The 14101-nt window shown below is 33.2% G+C and overlaps 1 protein-coding gene across 3 annotated transcripts in view; it reads left to right on the top strand.

The window, feature by feature from the left end:
- The window catches only part of LOC138693010 (lachesin-like), a 1307565-nt gene that overhangs the window by 148819 nt on the left and 1144645 nt on the right, over positions 1-14101 (top strand). Inside the window, exon 2 of one of the 3 annotated variants that reach the window (XM_069816521.1) lies at positions 8931-8994. The exons of the other annotated variants lie outside the window; for them this stretch is intronic. The gene's annotated coding sequence lies outside the window, so the exon portion shown is untranslated. The remainder of the gene's footprint in view (positions 1-8930; positions 8995-14101) is intronic. 3 annotated transcript variants of the gene reach the window in all.

Here is a 14101-nt window from a genome sequence, read left to right as displayed (position 1 = left end):
TGATCATCAACCGGAACCCCAAGCTAAGAATGTCTATGAATATCGCCCCTACACTTCTGTGCGCCTCCATTAGCCTGAGATTAGGAGCCTCCACAGATATATACACAGAACAACACTTGAACGAAGGACACGTCCACACCTGTGGAGTAACGGTCAGCGCGTCTGGCCGTGAAACCAGGTGGCTCGGGTTCGAATCCCGGTCGGGGCAAGTTATCTGGTTGAGGTTTTTTCCGGAGTTTTCCCTCAACCCAATACGAGCAAATGCTGAGTAACTTACGGTGTTGGACCCCGGACTCATTTCACCGGCATTATCACCTTCATATCATTCAGACGCTAAATAACCTAGATGTTGATACAGCGTCGTAAAATAACCCATTAAAAAAAAAAGAAGGGCACCCAGCTATGCCCCGGGCGGGATTCGGACCCACGAAGCTTCAGATCGCGCCTCATAAGGGGAGGACGCCTTATGACCTCCTAGTCAACCGGCTCAGCTAAGATAAAGTAGGTCTAATGTTAAATGAATGGATTGAAGATACAAAGAACGAAAATACTCAGGAAAACTGAAAGGGAGAGATATGTAATAACAAGAATAGTCCTAATAGAGTAGGAAATGGAAAAAGGAAATTTAACCTAAAACTACGACATAACGTAAAGAAAAGAGTAAATGGCAGAAGAAACTCTGGGATAAACTTGTTTCTGAGTGTGACTAAATTCATGCTCCTATGGATATAAACACGCCGATATTTTATGGTAAAATACACAAACAATTCTCTTTACTTGTTTTCGGTGTCTTTGTTATGTGATATAGGGGATGTTAGTGCTACTATTGCGTCTTGTATCTGAAGCCAGTGCCGAATCTTTCAGAATATCATTATTGTCTCATTAAATAAAGGTTTCTTTACTGACGCTAACCAGCTGCGTATAGAAATCCTCCCTTTGAAAATAAAGTGCGACAGCTTCCAGAGACCGTCTATGTCTGCATCTGAGAGAACGCAACCCCCCCTCCTCCACACGAGTTGGTATAATGTTTATTTATACTGGTGTTCCTTCAAATTCCCATTATTGAGTAAAGAATAACAAACTGATCAATACGTGGTGTGGTTCACATCTAAGGCACAATGCGATGCGAGGCCGCCGCGTCGTGTGAAATATCAGCGATCAGGAAGCAGAGTTGGCAGGAACCACATTCGCATCCGTCAAAGCGTAACATATACGCTGATACATGACTGAAATGTTTAAAACTTGTTCTGCGTTTCCCAAATCAAACGGCTTGCTTTCGTGCGCTGTTGAAAAGTATAAACTATTCAGTCGGCAGCGACGTTCAAATATATCATGTATCTATGTGTTTCCACATTTACGCTTCTGCCCTTTTCATTTCAGTGCAAAATTTTAAAATCGTCGCTGAAGCTATTTAAACCTGACACAAGTCAATAGTCGTTTTACTGATCCTAAATCGCCTTTTAAATATAACCATAGTTAACAGAAAACCTAGAACTTCATATTTAATAAAAAAAACGATTTGGGTTCATATTTCACTTATTCAAACTTGGGATAATTCTGGTTAAGCTCGACTTCTGGGCACTATTTCTTACGAACTTTCGTTTTATACAGGGTGAAAGGTAACAGCTGCCCCAAAATGAAACTGGTAATAGATCATGAGGAAAGGTTTGAAAAATCTAAATAAGTTTTCTTTCTAACATTCACCGTTTTAAAGCTAAGAGTTATGTTTCTATGAAGCATTTGGCAATATCACGACTACGGCAACAACTCTAGCAATCACGGCTACCCATTTCTTATCTTTTCCTCCTCCTCTGCTGTACTCGCGCGGCACTGCGCTATGTTGAAGAATTTATTTTAATGATTTTCGTAATTACTCAATTTAAATTCATGTCTGTTGTCGTTTAGTCAACTGTCCGAAGACAAATCCCAACCTCATAAGTGATACCAAGAGGCAACTAGACCAGGAGATAATGGGGTAGGATGGCCAGTTCCTTTTCCACTCCATTGTATACATTGCCGACTAGCTACATATATCCTAGTCAGAATTCAGATGCATACAAACAATTGTTCTTGCTCTGACACATATCGTCAACTGAGATTTACTGCCTGATAATAGAAGTACAGAAGTGGCAAAAAAAAAAAAAACCGGACCGACGGAATAATCAAAGTCTCCGAAATGAGCCACTGCGCATGCCACGCCCGTATTCACAAGATAGCGAGTAATCTATTGAAATTGTTGTAGTTTCGACTGCTGACGTAGCTCATTTCGAAAGCCATTAGAAAATAAGCTGGTAAAATTCATGTTTTGGGAATAATAAGTTAATTAAGTAGTAAAATATCGCTGCAACCGAAAAGTATTGGGAATAAATTTGAATGAGGAACAAAAAAAAAAGTTTCCTTCCAAGGCAGGATTCGAACCACGAAAGTCTTAGTTACCAGTCTATCGTGCTCTGGACTGAACAAGGCTCTGAAATCAGCTACAAGGGTCGGTCCGGTTTTTTTTTTTTTTTTTTTTTTTTTTTTGCCATTACCGTACATATCAGCCAGAACCTCAATCAGAGGACAAATTCATGGCTAAACGGTTTAATTCGCAAAAAAAAAAAATAATAATAATACTAAACCCACTAAGGGCCGTATTCATAGACATTCTTAGCGTGGGCTTTCGGTGGATGATCAGCGAACTAACGTTTTTCGTATTCATAAACCAGTGTCAGCGATATGATATGAATCCTGTTTAGCTCGCTCGTAGCCCGGGCTAGCGAAATGTCTATGAATACAACCCTTACAGTTCAGATTATTTTTACCTATCTGCTTGCATAGCAATCAGCCTTTTCTCCTTAGCCATTAACGCAATAGAGCGCTGCAAACATTGGCAAAGAATATTTTTGCCTGCTTAACGGTGCTTCATGGAAGGAAAAGTGTAATAGAAGTTTTGCTATATTTTTTTACATGTAATATCACCTCTTAAATTATAGTGCATCGGTCTCCTTCCATCTTGTATAACTCTGCACATTGAAAGGGACAATAGAATGCATTAAAATAAATAAATAATCTTATTACAGTATTTGCGTTTTGTAATTAAGTGTATTGTGAATTAGAAAATTACGTTGAAAATTTGCGTAGTTTAGCAACAGCGCATCGCCGGCTCACCTACGAATACACACATGAACTCGGTATGTAGCAGAATTCCATTCCTTGATCACTGCAGTACGGTTGTCAGATTTTCTAATGACAGGAAATAACGATATACGTATGAATATGTTTATTTCATTTGCAAGAAAACCGTTCAATTCATTGAAAAACTGCAAAGGGGTAATTCATTCCTTACCAGATTCTCTAAATGATGAGAGTAAATATCAGAATCGTACGGTTACTACTTATTGAGCAAAATAGTGTTAATATTTAGGGATTTTTTTTTTCTGAAAAAGTATAGTCATTTGAGACTAATATGTTATTGAAATTTTTTGTTGCACTCTATTCAAAGAATAAGCTTCTGAAATCTGCACATTTATATTACTTCCACCTTGGATACAATTTTAAATTCGGAAAGATGAATGATAGTCATATATACCCTATCTGCAATAACAGTATAGCACAGGGATGCAGAATTCTGCTACAATTGAAGCACGCGTCATAACTCGGAACACGTAACTTATCCCTTCCCTTCAATCTCGCGTCATTGTAGGTAAGGGGGGGGGGAGGAGAAGAGAGACCAGTCTGTATACCTAACGTCACACAAACGTCATTGAAGGCTCCGGCCTTGTGGATACGGTAACGAACTCTTTCCCCATGTTTCCGCCTCTCTCTTTCCCAGTTCTGAAACCCTGGTATAGCAACTGGGATAGGAAAACGCCAGAAGTCTGCTTGAAAACTGAACAGACCTTCGTAACTCTGGTTCGAAACATCAATCATAAATTAAACTTTCTCAATTAAAGGAAACTTTACTAATAAATCACAATCCCTTAAAGTTATTTAATATTCAGTGTTGTTCTACTTTAACAGAAGATGTGAAGAAATGTTACACACCTCTGGACTTCTAAAATCTTATCATTAGGAACTATACTTTTAGTTATACTTTCTGTGAATGTCTACATACTTTACAGATGAATCCTTTTTACTAAATCATCAAGGTGCTGGAGTTAATGCTGGTGCAGTGCGTTTTTTTTTATTAGAAATTTGGATTCAAGCAGTATTAACTTCGAAATTTTATGGTGAAAATAAAGGTTTTGAAACTTTTGGAAAAAGTGGCCAGATTAAATAAACATATTGTGAAGAACACCTAACTTAACAACTATACTTCTATGAAAATTTGCGGTGACAATTTTCAGATTAAATTTTATACTATGATTTTCTGAATACATTTTTACACAGACTTACTATTGCAAAATTTTCTACGCGCCCGTTGTGTAATCTTAATGAGGATATGAATTAAAACCATATTCTTTACTATACAAATATTACTCAATTCGTCAACTACTAACCATTAGAAAACAACCAACATTTTACTAAAGTTGAGGAAATGTATATTAAATTTGAAATTGTTCTGTAAATATTTGATCTTCCAAGAAACCGAATTGAAGGTAAACTGAAGTATAAGGAGAGTTGGGAGGAAAAAGAAATTTGTTCTTTATATTTGTATGAATCAATGAGAGAGAGGAGTTGACTATGGCCTATGTGAATTTGAAGATGTCTTAATTCATAAAACGATATAAATTTCTGGAATTTTGGATTTTACATGCACGCGGCTTCATAACTGCGTTAATAATATTATTTCGTTGTACGAAACTTCATACAATTACCATATCTTCTCCATACATTCATCACAAATGGCGGCAAAACACATTTTTGGATAAGGCGAAACAGCGATAGATAGACAGAATGTCCACACCACCTCTCGGATTTTGAAAACCTTCGTATGCAAAGAGCGCAGAATGAATAAATGTACGTAAGCAAGGATCCTGCAACCGAAATGCCAACAAAATCGAGCCATGCGAAGCGAAATGTGCTTAAATCGGAGGAATGTCATTATTATTATTATTATTATTATTATTATTATGATTACCTATTATTATTATTATTATTGTTACCTATTATTATTATTATTGTTACCTATTATTATTATTATTATTATTATTATTATTTCATACATAAGAGCGTTATGTACTTAAAGAATCTCGGAAACTGAAAAAACTCAGCTTCGGGTCGTCTTTTTAAACTGTTTCCTCGATTCTGTTATAAGGCATTTACCACACTTGTATCGCAATATAGAATAAGACTTATAATAATTAATACAATCTTACTTCTTTAACTTTATATAAAAGTATTTTGAGCAAATACTACAAGTAGGCTTTAGTTGGCTGGCTGGTAACATTTCCAGACCTGCTTCATTGAGACTTTTTGTCATTTGTTAAATATAATTGTAATATGAAGAAATTTATCTCTGTCATACATGAAGTATGAGGTGAAATAATTCTTTATCCGGTGACAGAGGTTAGACGACTTACGTGGTTAAATATTCATATTGGAAACTCTTAAAATTAAAACGTTCCTGAACACTGTGAGTCTAACAGTTTGAAGAATTCGAATAGAGATGGACACGTAATGTGGAATTAATACTCCTATGGTAAAATAAATATGCTAAGAAACTCAACAGCATAGTTTAATTTTAATAGGAATATAAAATCACCTATAAAATTTTCCCTACCTGTCTATCATTCAGGAACGCATTTTGGTTACATTCATTTATCTGGACACAATATTATCCCCGTTTCTACATCCCTTGGAAAGAAAATTAAATTAAAAACCTCTAGCGGACAAATATAGACACCGAATATAGTAACGAATATATTATTAATTATGGTAGGTCTAATCATTAGATTCGGCAGGATGGCTGAACAGAGAAGAAAATACAATTATTATAATTATAAACTCTCTTTTGTTCAAAGGAGTTCTCTATGATAATGTCGACCTGGTTGACGAGTTGGTATAGTGTTGGTCTTCTATGCCCAAGGTTGCGGGTTCGATCCCGGGCCAGGTCGATGGCATTTAAGTGTACTTAAATGCGACAGGATCATGTCAATAGATTTACTAGCATGTAAAAGAACTCCTGCGGGACAAAATTCCGGCACATCCGGCGACGTTCGATATAACCTCTGCAGTTGCGAGCGTCGTTAAATGTAACATAACATTTTCTATGATAATGAGCTTATAATATTCAAGTTACTAGTGTTAACGTGCAATTCAAAATTACATGAGCGGATTTAATGTGGTTACAGTTTGATAACAAGTAAACAAAACGAACTATGAAAAGTAATTAATTTAAGAATTAATAAAGATTCAGGTCCATCTTCTATCGATCTCGTTTGAGGATAATTCTCGCTATTCTACTGGTTTCCAATAGTATTTCCTTTGTATTTGTGCGATTGTGTAGATTGGAAACCTATCCTTTTGATGTGCGTTACTAGTAATTGTGCAGTAATTGGCGTTGCTGATATTATTAGTGGAATTCCAGAGACTTGATCCTAATGCTACACTTGTTGAATTTCGATACACATGGGCCTATCAAAGTACTATAATATTATATATTATATTTTATTATATTACATCACTCTACACTAAATTGAATCTGCTTACGGCATCCTGATAGGCACACGACCTAATAAACTTCTGTAACAACAGTGAATAAAGAGTATACTAGGTGATCATTTTCGATGTGGAACATGAACGGCGGTTTTTTTATTAGTATGAAACACTGCCGTTCCACAAAGGGAATGAACGGTTGAATAGGAATTTGTAAGCACACCTAGATATTATATTATATTATATTATATTATATTATATTATATTATATTATTTTATATTATATTATATTATATTATATTATATTATATTATATTATATTATATTATATTATATTATATTATATTATATTATATTATATTATATTACTAGCCGTATCCGTGCGCTCCGCTGCACCCGTTAGAAATAATTAAAATAGGACATTTGATCGAGGGAACATTCGTGTTTGATAGAAGGATAAATCATTTAATATGTTACTTAATTTAAATTGTGTTTAAATAATTAAAATGCGATCATTTCGGTCCAGAGAGCACTCATTTGGTGCAATGACAATTCCTTTAACATCTTACTTAATTGTTATTACATGCAACCATAGTTTAATGAACATTGACATTATTTAGATTTAATGTCTATACTTTATTTTACTTGCTATATGTTTCCATTGAATTATGGTAATAACTTAATTTTAACCCTTCTTTTCTACGTATTCAGTAAATGGCGTTTGGCCCACTATGGTTCTGAACCTTTCAAATAACTGAAATTATATTATATAATATTACATATTATATTATATTATATTATATTATATTATATTATATTATATTATATTGTATTATATTATATTATATTGTATTGTATTATATTATATTATATTATATTATATTATATTATATTATATTATATTATATTATATTATATTATATTATATTATATTATATTATATTATATTATATTATATTATATTATATTATATTATATTATATTATATCAGAAGTTACTGTAATAACATTATAGCATTATGTCCATCTAGAGAAACTACACTTTCCAATGGTGAAATAATAATTAATTATACAAATCGGTTAATTTAGCTTCCGATATTACTTCATACAAACACAGAAACATTCTCTGTAGGCTATGTTTGATAGCTTTCGATTGTTGCTGTCCAAGGCCCCTTATATACGAAGTCATTTGTTTTTTATTTCATTACACGGCCTTATGGCAGTTATTTTAATTTTAAAACTCATTTATCTCATTAAATATCAGTCCTATCAAAATTTTTCAGGGAATAAAACTTATCGCAAATTATTTTTCAAGAAACGTTTGTTAGTTAACATTTTTCACAAAAATCAATAATAAGCGAGATATTTCGATTTATTTAATTCAGGCCCCCTTATAACCCCCCTTTTAAATAACGTATTTTGAATGCCATATAGCGTAAAAATCTAAATTATAACGAACTTAATTTATATTCCAATTTTCATCGAAATCCGTTCAGCCATTATCGCGTGAAAAGGTAACAAACATACAGACAGACAGACATACAGACAGACATAAAAACAAAAATAAAAAAAAAAAAGCGATTTTCGGTTTCAGGGTGGTTAATTATATATGTTAGGACCAATTACTTTTGGAAAATCGATAATTACCAGAAAAATTTCGGCTATAGATTTATTATTAGTATAGATATTATATTATATTATGTTATATTATATTATATTATATTATATTATATTATATTATATTATATTATATTATATTATATTATATTACCAACAAGCCAGCGCAAACTCTTCTAGCACAGAAATGTGATATGTCCAGCGAGATAAATTATGTAAACGATCGTTATGACAACACCGATAAAATGTTTTATTCCTACCTGATTATAGTGATTACTAATTTAGCCGTTAATAATAATAATAATAATAATAATAATAATAATAATAATAATAATAATAATAATAATAATAATACATTATGTGCTTATGTCTAAGGAATGAATCTGCGTATGTTATCCTGATAGGCACACGACTTAAATTGACTTCATTAACAAAAATGAATAAAGAATAAGTCTTGCAAGAAGGAAGGCACACGACCTGAATAGACTTCTGTAACAACAGTGAGTATGCTAGGTGATAATTTTCGACGTGGAACATGAACAGCGGTTTTTTTATTAGTACGAAACTCTGCCGTTCCACAAAGGGAATGGTGGTTGGGTAGTATAATTTGTAAATATAGGCCTACGTATGTTGTTGTTATTATTATTATTATTATTATTACTATTATTATTATTATTATTACTATTATTATTATTATTATTATTATTATTATTATTATTATTCTCCTTATTCCAGCTACCCATAAACTGGAATCAAGTTGCCTGATTCGAAGTACCGCGACATCACAGCGCAGGTACAGGTATGTTCATACACAAAACAGTTACGCATCCTCTTCCTCTAGAAAGTCAAAACCGGGAATCAATTATAGTGAGTAGTCTTATCGATCACAGCTCTTACTAGTCGTATTATTTAAATAACTACATCTTCGTGGTTGATTGAAGGTTCATTGCAGAGGTAAAATTCCTTAGGTATGATGCTCAAACGTGTAATATTGCAGGGCAAAGTTGAGGATATTTGAACTAATATTTTCACTGTCAATATAGATAACATTTCATAAAAATTGTGTAAAATAAACGTAAAAGTGACAAAAACAGTGAATTGAAAGGCACTGCAATACCAAAGGCACAGAAATTGTGTTGAACTTAATCCAAAATCTGAAAATTATGAAGATATTAACTGTACGTTTAGCATGGATTTGTATAGCCTACCATGCTGTTCAGTGCCAACATCCCAATTAATAAATTAAATAATCTACATTTTAGATAATTTCTAGAAAAGTATATAGAAAATTATTGGGGTTTCAGTGATGAGCGACATCCAATATCTTACAATTCATTTTGGTTTTTCAGATAAATCAGTTAAAGATTATAAATTTATTTTAAAGTTTTCAGCCATATGAATTATCATTTTTGCAAAATTATTATTTGCTAATACATATTACAGAAGAAATTTTATAAAAGTTTTCGCCTATATGGCATCATCAGAGATTCAAAATGTTAACAACTAAATCTAAACGTAAGTCCAATAAGATGTTCACAGTAATAAGCATAACAAAGATTTAAATAATTAATCATGAGTTTTATGTAATAAAATCTGATATTGGTGTGAGAAATGTTCAATTTGACTAATTTGTGTTGTTTCGCCGAATTGCCGAAAAGTGAATTATAAAAATATATATATATATAAAATATGAATGTAAATTACTTATAACTCATGTTACATATGTATAAATATATATATATATATATATATATATATATATATATATAGTTAAAATTGATAAAATATTTCATATTCGTACTTAATGTCTGTGTGAGAATGTATTAGCAAATAATAATTTTGCAAAAATGATAAATCATATGAGTGAAAACTTTAAAATAGATTTATAATCTAAGACATGCAATATCCTAATGAAACAATAAGAATATGTTGTACTACATCATGTACCAATAACGTCATGTGCTATTGATAGAATTTCTTGAAATATAAAATCATTTCAAGATATTTGCATATGTTCAAGTTCCGTAACTTATGCATGCACGTTACTATTCTCTGTCAAGATCACAACGAAAATGAACATCACGGCAGAAGCATGTAACCCTATTGTGAGTGAGTGGTCATTAGCATAAATAAATGCAATTTCATTACCTCTTATTATGTTTTGTATTTTGTTTAGGAACGTCATTGATGATCTCCAGCATCTAACTTTTAGCTATATTCTGGTTGATTTATAGTAAATTGTAAATTGTGTTTATTTATGTTATAAATAACCTCACATTTTATTTTTCTGATAATTTACTGACTTTAAAAATTAGAAAAAAAAAATAACCGGAAAATAAGCGGTTGCCTTTCTTCAAGTTAAATTAATTTTAAAACAACAGTTTAACCGATAACCGGTTATTTTCGAATAACCTCGTTTTTCTTGTTCCCATGTAAGCTATGCGAACTTCCAAATTGTTTGTCAACAATGGAACTCAAATAATGATCTACTAGTTAACTATTCGAAAACTCTTCCACTTGAGCAGCATCGAAAGACCTGTAACCTGTATCTACTTATGGATTTAATATTTCAAATGTAAACACTTTATTTCAGTGTATTTATTTCAATACTTGCACATTTGGAAGTCTGCGAAATGTAATGAAATCGCTTATTTTATCCTTGTAAACGGAGGAGAAGGTGATCGATCAGCAAGGCAAGTGACTGTTAAATGTAGCATTAATGGCAGCAGAGTCTTGTCAACTTTTCTTTGAAGTGTTTTCTTTCCAAGACAAGAACCATCTTGTTAGTTTCACAGAGACTGAAGCCTTAATCTACTGACACAAAACTTGGTCCTTGTATCCGCTAACTAGAAGTGACGAACAGCATAACTACGCGGATCCGACAATTCCTCGACATGGTCCATATTGCTTGTAAAATTTTTACATTTTGCATTGCCTATTTATAACGATGAGTCCGTATTACCCATTACTAACTACCCGTACAAGCGATAAGAGGAGAGATTAAGAAAAGTAATATTGAGAATTTCTGAATAAGTTTTACTTGTATGTTTACAAGGAGTCGACAGTGAGGGGAAATAAAGAAGAATTGGGTGGACGAACTACTTGTGAGGGAAGAAAGTAGAAAATAAGGAACCGTAAAACTACAGCCTATGAAGTTGGAGCTTAACCCTCCAGTACTCGCGCGGCATACATTTGTAATCCACTATTGTTTATTACGTAATCACATCTCTGCTATCAATGCTGAGAGCGTAAAATTTTCAGTACCTTCCTGTTATAGTTTATCTCTCACATCTGAAATGTTTGCACGTAATTGCGACTTCTTTAGAGTGGATTACAAATGTAATCCGCGCGAGTACTAACGTTAGTGTTTTTAACCGGTGAGAATATTTAAATATACAGAATAAAGAATATAATTACAAAACAAACAAGAGAAATAGAAATAAAATAATACAAGCAATATAAAAAAGATACAGTAGTATTAACAAAATTTGAGACCGAATGAGCAGCGCTCGTGCTCGTGATTTTCTTATTTGTAATTTGATTTTTTCTTACAAGCCGTTCATAAGACATTTTTACACGTATTTTCTATTGTTGCAGTTATTTTATTTTGTAATATGAATGATTACGTGGGCATATTTCATAATACAGAACAATGACTTCTTCTGATATGAAACAGACATATACTTGAACCCATATACTTGATTTAAATGTTAAATGTCTTGTAGAGTTGCACTTTTATATCGCAGTTTAATAGAATCATTAGAAGAATGTTACTATTGTATATATGTTGTTAAATTACATAATCATACGTGCAAGAGAATGTATTATTAAAAGAAAAGAGATGAATTACAAATATAATCCACGCGAGTACTGGTGTCACAAATTATGGCACGGGTACTGAAGGGTTAAGGGGACAAAGTAATAAAAGAGTGGCAAAAGACAGAAACATAAAGTGTACAATCAATAATAGTGACTAACAAAAAGTGAATAAATGAATAAGTGAAGTGGTATCTAGAGAAGTAACGATGATAAGGGAGGTGGCAAGGAAAAAAAAAGAAGTGTTGTAAATAGGATATGGAAGTGAAAGGTTACTAATATAGTAAGTGCTCGCAAAGGGTAGTATACAATCAGGGAAATTTTAAATGATAGGAGGGGAAGCAGTACTTCAATGTAAGTAGACACAAAAAGTGTTGAGGCTACCATTGGAAAAACGTGAAATATTTCAAGGTAGGAGGATAGATAGGCAATAGATGATATTATGTATAATTGTATACAAACAATAATATTGACTAACGAAAAGTAGTCTGAGAAAGAAGTGTATAAATGAATCAGTGATTTAGTGACGAGTGAGAATAATAGATGATAAGGGAGATGATAGGAGGAATTGAAAGTGATTGTTAATTGGAGATGGAAGTGAAATGTTACGATTATAGGTAGTGTTTGTAAAGGATAGTGTACAATTCAGAGAAGTTTTAAACGATAGGAAGGGAAGAAGTACTTCAATACAAACAGACAAAAGAAGTGTTGAGACGATCATTGGAAAGATAGGGAAGACTTCATGGTAGGAGAAGTAGTTAGTCAATAGAGGGTATGTATTATAACGGGCGTCGGAAACTGCACACCAAAATTTGCTACCTGGATTTCGCTCATATAGGAACTGCACACCAACATTTTCTACCTGTATTACTGTCATATGGAAACTGCACACCAACCTGCTTTGGCGACACTATAAATAGTTTTAATTTACCAAACTGTTTTAATTTTGTTCGAAATGGACCGTTTGTTTACATCTGAAAGTGAACGGGGATGTTGAGTGCTGGTATATGAGGACTGTAAATTTTATAAAGCCAAAGAGTTGGAAAACTATGAACTAATGTGAGGTGTTGTGTCAGAAAATGCAATGCGAAAATTTATACCTTGCTGAAAAATATGAAAATTATTAGAGAACGCGGTGAGCATAACATGTGGTGGACATTAGCATATTAAATCGCCAAATAATTAATGCAGCTACGAAAAGAAAAGCCATCGGATGTCAATAGTAAGCCATCAAAAATATTTCATGCTATTTGTCAAATCTTGTCACAGAAAACCTGAAAGTGCGTGACATATCTCGAGTAAAAGATAACTTATACAGATCACCAGAAAACTTCAGCCTGTTCTACCCAAATCGCAACCCGAAGTTCATAACAGACTAAGTCATTTAAACTTTATTACTAACCGAGGCGAAGATTTCGTTCTTTTCAATTACAAAGACAGTGGAATAATTATGTTTACCTGTGTTTCCAACCTGGCCTATTTATGTGGACTTATTACAATATACGTGGACGGAACTTTTCTTATTGTCTTCAGTTTTCATATCAAATGTTTACAATTCACGGAGTAAAGAACGATCAATATGCCCCTTTAATTTTTTTGTACTTTACCTAACAAAATTGTTCAAACGTATGAAAAGCTATTGCAGGTAATTATAAATAAATGTGCAGCGTTCAACATGGGTTTCACTCCATCTAATGTAGTAACAGACTTTCAGCTAGCTAGAGGCTACATGCTGCAATGGTGAAAACTTGGAAATGCGTTACTATTATACTCGTACGCTGCCGCTTCCAATGGATTATCGGGAAAATCACGGGAAAAGAAACCCATCTACGAGATGCGTCCATAAAGTAATTTTCCCGCTAGTCCCACAGCTAGCAAAACATATGTTACGTGAAGCGACTGAGTGTACGTGATAGAGTAATGTCCTAGCATGGCGCATGCGCTAGCGGAACTTCCCGAGTGCTCTCAGTAGCTTCGTTGCATTGGTTGAAGATGGACGTTCCTATTCCAGGTCCCTCCGAGTGTGAAGTGCGGTCAGTGATAAAGTTTTTGAAATGCACAGGGCATAGCGCCGATTGAAATTGATCGTC

This window comes from Periplaneta americana, chromosome 17, assembly GCF_040183065.1.
Source record: "Periplaneta americana isolate PAMFEO1 chromosome 17, P.americana_PAMFEO1_priV1, whole genome shotgun sequence".
Classification (NCBI taxonomy): Eukaryota; Metazoa; Arthropoda; class Insecta; order Blattodea; family Blattidae; genus Periplaneta; species Periplaneta americana.
The sequence above is the reverse complement of the archived record's forward strand: the minus strand, read 5'-3'. Positions and strand labels throughout refer to the sequence as shown.